The sequence below is a fragment of the Schistocerca piceifrons genome, chromosome 9 (assembly GCF_021461385.2).
Source record: "Schistocerca piceifrons isolate TAMUIC-IGC-003096 chromosome 9, iqSchPice1.1, whole genome shotgun sequence".
NCBI lineage: Eukaryota > Metazoa > Arthropoda > Insecta > Orthoptera > Acrididae > Schistocerca > Schistocerca piceifrons.
In genome coordinates, this window is record NC_060146.1 from 113,303,888 (window position 1) to 113,313,762 (window position 9,875).

The window sequence follows — 9,875 nt, forward strand, 5'->3', positions numbered from 1 at the left end:
CGCAACATTCCTCACATTTCGTAACGCTTTCAGATATCGAAATGAGATTTTGGCAAATGATAATATGTTATTCCAATAACTACAGGCTGTTTCAGTGAAAGAATGTAATTTTTAGGGGCCATCGATAGCTAGTAAAACGAGAAATGCTATGGATTTTGGAACAACATGTGCGAAGTTACACATTTTTTTTATACTGAGGATGGGCTTTTTCATAAGCTACTGACTTTACTTTTCCTCAGTTTCTCACTTAATAAATTTAATAAACCACTGTTTCAGAATTCTCTCGTAACTGTGTCTGCACAACATGTCGGTGAGGTGAGACAGTGTAAACTCTGCTGTGTTTTCGCAGAAGAAGCAAATTTTGACATGTCAACTAGAGAAATGTGTACATTTTACTACTACCAGCCCTTAGATACAGAACGTCATGCAGCCATAAGAGCTACAGAGAGAGCAGAACAGACACAAGCCCACCGCTTTTTAGACACTGAGCTTCACGCATCTCTTCTTGTAGCTTCTGAGAAGCTTGGAGGTTCACAATGATGGCATCATTTAGAGGCTGTGCAACAAACAGAGAGGAGTCATGCCTTTACATGTAGAGCATGGGAGGTATTTAGTTAGGTATTGTTTCACTAAGATGCATTAATTGACTATATTAATCATCCATTAGTCATCTTAGGCAGAAAGGATCAAAAATGTAAGCATTGTAATGCATTGAAATGGAAGGAAAAATGCTTGGTATGTGTTGCTCTAGTACTAGATGACTCCTGAAGAACGCCTAAGAAGTCTACTTCTGTCCAAATGTAACTAATTGAAGTGTTTTTTTAAATATAATTAGAAAATATAATGCATGCTTTCCAATGACTTCATTTGGTGTGGATGCAGAAGTCAAAATGCAAGGTTTTTCGCCTACTTTTACGATTTGGGGTCAAATTTATCGTATAACTGGATTGTTCCTTTCACCAGATAGTCATCAGCATAAGTTCCTACAGATTTATTTTGTGGGGGATGAAACCAATGAAGCAGACTATGTGTGTAATAATATCTGAGTAGAAAACGATATACTTTCGTTTATTCGGAGAATTTTGCATGAACGTAACCATCAAATAACCACTTTTAAAACTGCTTTGGAGAAAATAGCAGGACAAAGTTACAAATTTGTGACCCACTTGGACCATACACCAAGTGGGGAACATGAGAGTCGATTTAATGCATCATTGATAAATGAAGTAGCAGCCTTGATTGTGGGTGGACATTTTGCAACTCATGGCATCATTTTTTACACCTCTGATGACAGGCTAACCAGGGTAGTTGATATACATAAATACTATGATGCATTGCAGTATCCACTACTTTTTAGCAGGGAACAGAAAAGTATTCATTTACATCTCTGCAATTCGACCCTGAAATGTACTTGTCCTCGCCAAACAAAAAAGTGTCATGTATGGACTATTATGCATATCGTATGATGATATATGAAAATGATTTTAATTTCATAACATAATGGAAATAACTGGCCAATCGGTTTTATGTGGATACACATGTTAAGGTGGAAAGTGAACGATTGCAATACAAATCATTAAATCGGGCTAAGTTGAGACTGAAGAATTTCATTCATCTTAGACAGTGGTAAATGCTGCAAATGTAAACCCTAATAATGGGAAAGACAGTAATCCTTCCCTCTTCATTTGTGAATGGTCCACGATACCTGCATGAGTATACTCAAGATGCATTCACCTATGTCTGCACATATGGTTATACTGATCTATTCAGAACCTTCACATGTAACCCATCATGGAAGTAAGTAGTCGATAAATTATTACCAGGGCAGGCTGCTATTGATAGACTTGATATGGTTACAAGAGTTTTTGGATGAAAAGTAAAGAAACTAGTGTCAGTTATAACTAAGAGAAAACTATATGGAGAAATACTATGTTTTATGTATTCCATTGAATACCAAAACCGTGGATTACCACATGAGCATATTTTACTTTGGTTAAAAGACAAATTGAGATCTAATCAAACTGATAATATCATCAGTACAAAAATACCTGATTCAACCACTGACAAGACACTACACAAAATAATTTCAAAAATATGATTCATGGCCCATTTGGCCGTAACACTCTCCAGTCTCCTTGCGTGGAAGATGGACAATGTACAGAAAAGTTCTCACGTAGGCTTTAAAAGGAGATCATACACAATAAAAACAGATGAAGAGCACCAGAAGACGGCGGTCGTAAGGTAATGAAAAAGCTTCGAAACGCAATGACGTTAATGTCGATAACAGTTGGGTGGTCCCCATTCCCCAATTTTGTCAACTTTTTTTTAACGTCCATACCAATCTGAAGGCTTGTAGTTCAGTGTGTGCTATAGAATGTATCTCTAAATATATTAACAAAGGCAGTGGTCAAGCTATTTTCAACTTCAGAAACAAAGACCTCACAAATCCCATAAATGAAATACACGCATATCAATCCGGCCATTACGTCAGCAGAAACGAAGCTGTGTAGCATATTTCAGGTTTTCCGCTACACGAAATACATCCCACTGTAACACATCTCAATGTTCACTTAGAGAATAGTGAAATAGTGCATGTAAATGAAAATAATTTTCGTGAGCGAATATTAAGCACACCAAAAACAACCGTGACTGCATTTTTTTATCTATGTGCAAGGGACGATTTCACAAAAGCTCTTCTATTGAGGTGCTGAGATATTATACCTGGATCATATCAGGAAAAAGAATGGAAATGTCGTGTTCAAGGAATCCCTGCTCATAACTGGCTTGGTGCTAAATCCAGAGATGCTTTAGGTAGAGTCTATATGGTGCATGTCAGAAACATGGTATGTTTTTGCTTGAGGATGATGCTACACCATGTGCGAAGCACAACCTGTTTCAAAGGACTTAAAAAAAACACAATGGTCAGATTTATTAACATTCAGACAGTTGTGAGACCAAAGGGTTATTAGAAAACGATAACATTGTGATCCAACACTGGAGGAGGCCCTACAGTGCAGATTAGCGACCAAATTGAGAGAGCCTTTTGCAATATTAATAGCAATCTGTGAGCTTTCAAATCCACAACAAATATGAGAAAAATACAGAAGTGACATGGCAATAGATATATTGCACAGATTGGGATCCCTTACTGTTACATACAATGATTTACTCTTCAAAGAAGCTCTCATAAATGTGAAAGAACACATAATAATGATAAATGGAAAAGACTTAAATGACTTTGGCTTGAATAGACCAATCTGAACTGAAGAAATTAGTAGTGATTTACTACGAGAAATGAGTCATGACACTGTTTCCTCACAACAGCAAGTCAATACATATGTTCCACAATTAATTCCAGAACAGACAAATGTTTTCAACAATATTATGGAACAAACTGAAAGTGATGAAGGTGGTTTTTTTCCCTCTTCTTAGATGCTCTGACAGGAACTGGTAAGACTTTTCCTTTAAATTTGCTCTTAGCCCAAATTTGCAATGATAAAAGAGTTGTTGTTGCAGTCATCTCCACCAGATTAGTTGCCACACTACTGGATGGTGACCAAATGGCTCATTCAGTGCTTAAGCTGCCGTTAAACTTAGCTCACGAAGAAAAAAAAAAAAGAAAAGAAAATAGCGATCGTGGACGGATGTTGCAGCAGTGTAAGCTATTGGTTTGGGACGAATGTACAACATCCAGCAAAAGAGCAATTGAAGCACTAAATCGTACCATGCAAGATATTACAATTAACCAAACTGTTGTAGGACGCAAAGTCGTATTATTGGCTGGCGATTTTAAACAGACTCTGCCAGTAGTAATTAAAAGAACACTGGCAGATGAAGTGAATGGATGTTTAAAGGCGTCAGTCCTACGGCAACAAGTTAAAAAAATTTAATTTGGGAACAAATATATCTGTACAACTCTACAATGACACAAAACATACCCAATGTGCAGATGCTCTTCTGAAAATTGGGGAGAATCGTTTTGATAAAGACACCAATGGCATGATCACATTACGTGGGGGATTCTGCAATATGTTAACTGTACAGAAGAGTTGGTGACCAAAGTTTATCATGAACTTCAAGTAAATATGGGAAACAAAGATTTGTTGTGTCAGAGAGCAATTTTGGCGCCGACTAATGAATTTGTAGGACAGATAAATGAAAAAAAATTGTCACAAGTAGAAGGACAAATTTTAGAGTATCTCTTTGTCGTTAATATTATACACACTGAACAAGCCATTTATTGCCCAAGAAAGTTTCTTACCTCTTTGGAACTCTCAGGAGTACCTCCACATAAATTGACTAAATTTGATGTTTCAGTCTCTTAATGAGAAATATTGATGCAGGGAGATTGTGTAATGCTACACGCTAACAAATTACACATCTGGGCCGCAATATTGTTTGAGCTACTATAATTAATGTTTCAGCTAAGGGAGAAACTGCTTTGATTCCACGAATTCCAATTACAGCGACGGATTTGTCTTTTCAATTTAAAATATTGCAATTCCCACTAAAAGTGGTTTTTGCAGTGACCTTAAATAAAGCTCAGGGGCAGACACTCAAATCTGCTGGTGTGCATTTAGAGAAAGTTGTATTCTCTTAGACAGCTCTATGTGGTGTACTCATGTGCATCCAACCCACGAAAGGCAAGACGAAAAACATTGTTTATACAACTGTGTTGAGATAAGATGTTGCAATAAGTGATTGATAGGAAATTATATTTTTGTAGTTTTTAATATTTTTAGTAAGGTTCCAAATATGACAAAAATAATACAAACACATTCATTATGCATTTATACGCTAGCACTACAAACATCTGCGAAAATTCATATCCAGTTATTGACAAATTCCTAAAAGACTCCCTCACCATTAAACATCATACCAGAGCTACTGACATGGGAACACAGCCACAGGTAACAGCTGGTCTTATATATGAAAAAGAAAGAAAGAAAAAAGAAGAAGAAGATAAAGAAGAAGAAGAAGAAGAAGAAATGAAAAGCAACGAAAAAGATTTTTCAAAACTTTAAAATACATAGAATAGATTATGATATTTTCACAAGGTGGGCACAAAGAACCCCCCCCTCCCCCCATCCCCCCTCTTGGTACTGGAAGGGTTAAACATAAGATGTCACGCTTCTCACTTGAACAAATTATTTTTTTAGGTTATAATTTAGCATTGGAGGGCAGTGTGGAGGGTAAAAATCATAGAGGGAGATCAAGAGATGAATACACTAAGCAGATTCAGAAGGATGTAGGTTGCAGTAAGTACTGGGAGATGAAGAATCTTGCACAGGATAGAGTAGCATGGAGAGCTGCATCAAACCAGTCTCAGGACTGAAGACCACAACAACAACAACAACAACAACAAACGACAGGTTATACGCCTAAAATTTCCAACATTGATTATGCCTACTTGTGGGTTCCAATAAACCTACGATTTCAGTCCATAGACTCCGAACTACATCCTCATTCTGATATTTTTCATCCAGAGGATGCAACTAACTCCTTCTGTCTTGGACTAATCTTATCAGTTTCTTACAGTCCATATTTTGTGAGTGAGAACGTCGCCCGATCTGACTGAAGAAAACAGACTTTTTTTGAATTTCAGTTACTGTCGTTGGGCGATGATGCCGGCTACATGATGACCGCCCATGTAGTGGGGTACTGATTTGGAAAGATCGGAAGTCTTCGCCCGACGTCGATCATTGGTAATATCCATCGATGTCGAAGCCATTGTGACCGCAATCTTGGCATTGGAGACTGTGAACTTTCTGGATAACTGTTAGTTTTTCGGGGATGGAATTCTACTCCACTGTGGGTACTTCAAGACATGGTGCTTTTTGAAATTGTAAATTAGCAGACGGTTACGTCTTCTACGACCCTTCTGACATTGACACAACAACTGGACAAAGCCATATGGACGAATATTGAGTGTACCGCTTCAGTAACATCTGGTGTCTGCTTCGTACATGCCCATGAAACAATACAAGCACAAGCAGGTCATTATACTGCTCCTCAAAAACTCTGCAATAGGTTCATATCAAGAGATAATACAACCAGGTTATTCTTTAAGTACTACTCGAGAAACCACAGTTACCTAACAGACAGTCTACACCATGCGATAAAAAGTATCCTGGCACTCCTATGTTAAGCAGATAGGCCACTGGATGTCACTTGAGGAGGACCCGCCACCATAAAAGGAGTGTTTTCAGCGGACAAGCAGTAACAGCAGAATGGGTGAGTCAGAAGAGCTCAGTGATTTCGAACATGGACTACTCATTGGACGACACCTAACTTGCAAATCCGTCACAGACATTGCAAGTTGCCAAAGTCGAATGCTGGTGATACAATTGTGAAATGAAAACACGGAGGAAGAACTGCAGCTAAGCCGAGACCAGGCTGGGCAGATGTACTGACGGACAGGGATCGTCGAGCACTATGGTTCGTGGTTGTAAAAATCGCATTAAATTAGTGGAAGGAATCACTTGTGAGCTTCGGAGTGCCACCAGTAGTCCAGCTCGAGCAGTTACTGTACGTTGGGTGTTAAAAAGAATGGGATACAATGGTCGGAAAACTCCTCATAAGCGACGAATTTCTGTAGTCACTGCTCAGCGATATTTGAGATGGTGTGGAGAACGACGCCACCAGATAGTGACTGACTGGAAACAAGTGATTTTCAGTCGTGAATCACGCTCCACCCTGTGACAAATGCATGGATAACGTTGCCTACCGTCATGCATAATGCCAGCAGTAAATTAAGCGATGAGGTGGTGTTATGGTATCGTCGTATTTTTCATGATTATGCTATGGTCTCATAATTACGGTACACAAACCACTAAATGCGGAAGTATGCGAACACATTTTACAGCATTCTGTATTCCATACATTAGAGGAACAGTTGGGAAACGATAATTGATTATATTAGCATGACAACGCAGTAAAGCATTATCTGTGAGGCAACGGTTTGCAGACAGTAACATTCCTCAAATGGACTGGCATTCCAGAGTTCCGATCTGAACCCAATGGAACATCTTTTGGGATGGATTAGTTCGTCGAATTCGCGCCAGACCACAGTGCCCAACATCACTGTCTTCTGTGGTTCTGCCTCTTGAGGAGGAATGGGCTGCTACGAATATTCAGACACCTCACTGCAAGTGTCTCCAGCAGAGTTCAAGCAGTCGTAAAGGTGAAGGGTGGATACACTCCTTATTAATGTCCAGTAATGGATGACTGGATATTCTAGATTAGATAGTGTCAGTATCAGTCACATTGAATGAGTATTTCATAAAGGAAAGACAACCTAAAGAGAAAAAATCGTGTGTATGCACATAACCTAAGATACAGGCATGCTGGTGTAAAGGTGTGTACTGTCAAGCATTCTAGATGTTACTGTAAATGGTATCATAAATACTGAAGTTATGAAGAATGAGGAGTTATTAATGTCCCTTTGAGGTTAGTGTGACGAAGATACAAGATATGTAAAACATTCTCGGTATTCTTGCCGAATCAGTTCTGGGTAAAATTTCGAGCTTTCGACTATTACCTCCATCGTCATTGTCAGGAGCTGATTGTCTTCACTGCTGCTGTGGTAGCCTTTTTTATAGCCCTTGGACGGCTTCTGATTGGTCGGCTTATGATTGGTCGGCGATTACGTACTGCTGTCGCAGACGATGTCACTGTGTGCGCTAGTAGCGCCACCGCTTCCGTTGGAAGGTAAACGTTGGAAGGAAAGTTTCTGGTGCTGCTCTGCATCAAGCGCTCGTTTCCATGCACAGCTCAGGTGGTATCCGCTATCGCGGTTGAAGTTATTTTGGCTCATTCTTATTTCTATAGCCTCTTTAATAACAGAATCCCAGTACGTGGTGGCATGGGACAGAATTTTTGTTTCATCGAACAATATTTTATGTTTGTTCGTGAGGCTGTGCTACGCAACTGCCGATTTCTCCAGTTCTCTATTTTTAATATGGCGCTGGTGTTCTGCAAAGCGGTCGGAAACGGCACGAATCGTCTGACCTATATAATTGCTTCCACACTCACAGGGTATATTATAAACTCCAGGGACCCTGAGGCCGAGATTGTCCTTAATAGGGTGCATCATCTCCTTAATTTTCTTAGGAGGACGAAAAATCGGTCTTATACCTCGTCTACGCACGACTCTTCCTATTTTGCTAGAAATCGCGCCACAAAAAGGAAGAACCGCAATCGGTGTTTCATCCTGTGAGTGTGCAGCATTTTCACGTTTCCTTTTTTTGGAGAACGCTGCCTTTATATCGCGTGTACCATAGCCATTCTTTCGGAACACAGATGGTTAATCTCGGACCTTAAGTGGTCATCGTCAGAAACAGTTTTTGTTCTATATACCAACGTGTTCAAAACGGCTCTCTTCTGAGCGGGATGATGGAAACTCTGTGCATTCAGGTATAAATCGGTATGCGTCGGCTTACCGTATACAGAGTGGCCAAGACGTCCGTCCGCCTGTCGTTGTACTAAAACGTCTAAGAAAGGCAGTCCCCTTCCTTCTCCATCTCGACAGTGAACTGGATGTTCGAATGCATGCTGTTCATATGTTCCATGAATTGTTCGAGAGCTTCTGCGCCGTATGGCCAGATCATAAATGTATCGACACCGTAACGATAAAATAAGGATAGACGGAGGGGAGCCGAATTTAATGCACGTTCCTCAAAATTCTCCGTAAAAATGTTAGCCAGTTTCATAAAATTTGGTACCATACAAGACATAGGTGGTCATCATCACGTGCCGAAACAACCTTAGAGTTTCAGGAGGAGGAAGATCCCCAGCATTTTCAAAGTGTCCTCCATAGGAACTTTTGTGAGCAGCGATACCACGTCCAGGCTGACTAAAATGTCATTTGGACCATCTTAATCTGTTTGATTTTCTCAATGAACATCTGGGAGTTTTTGATGTGATGTTCACACCGGTCGACTATAGGAGTCATCAACTTTGTTAGGTATTTGGCCATCTTACAAGTAGGAGAACCAATTGCACTGACAATAGGTCTCATGGAAACATTATCCTTAATGTTGTAGTCAGTACAACCTGGGCGGTGTAGGAGCTCGGACTCTGAGATTTTTTGTAAGATCGTCTGGCAGCCCAGAATTCTTCAGTAACTTCATGATTTTTCTGCTGTACGTCATTGTTGGGTTCCGTTTAAGACATTTATATGTACTGTCCTCCAACAACTGTCCAAGACAGTCAGATCCTGACGATGACGATAGAGGTAATCGTCGAGAGCTCGAAATTTTATCCAGAACAGACGCGGCAAGAATACCGAGAATGTTTTACATATAAGTGTCGTCGCGAAAAACTTCGTTCCCGAAGAAACACAATATTTACGGAGTCTTACTTTGTTAACTATATACCAAAAAATCGCAACACCAAGAAGGAGTTCTGCAGCATAAACGAAAGTTGATGGCGTGTTTCTACGTCTGAAAATGAGAGCTATACAAATTTCGCGTCAGTCACAGAAGAGTGCCGCTAGTAGCGCCACATTGAGGACGCATATCAGATTTCCAGAATGAGATTTTCACTCTGCAGCGGAGTGTGCGCTGATATGAAACTTCCTGGCGGATTAAAACTGTGTGCCCGACCGAGACTCGAACTCGGGACCTTTGCCTTTCGCGGGCAAGTGCTCTACCAACTGAGCTACCGAAACACGACTCACGCCCGCTACTCACAGCTTTACTTCTGCCAGTATCTCGTCTCCTACCTTCCAAACTTTACAGAAGCTCTCCTGCGAACCTTGCAGAACTAGCACTCCTGAAAGAAAGGATATTGCGGAGACATGGCTTAGCCACAGCCTGGGGGATGTTTCCAGAATGAGATTTTCACTCTGCAGCGGAGTGTGCGCTGATATGAAA

At 40.1% G+C, this 9,875-nt stretch overlaps 1 non-coding gene across 1 annotated transcript; it reads right to left on the reverse strand.

Moving 5' to 3' along the window:
* Window positions 1–9,595: 9,595 nt before the first annotated feature.
* Window positions 9,596–9,670, reverse strand: Trnas-cga. The gene has a single exon. It is a non-coding gene; the product is annotated as a tRNA-Ser (tRNA).
* Window positions 9,671–9,875: the final 205 nt, after the last annotated feature.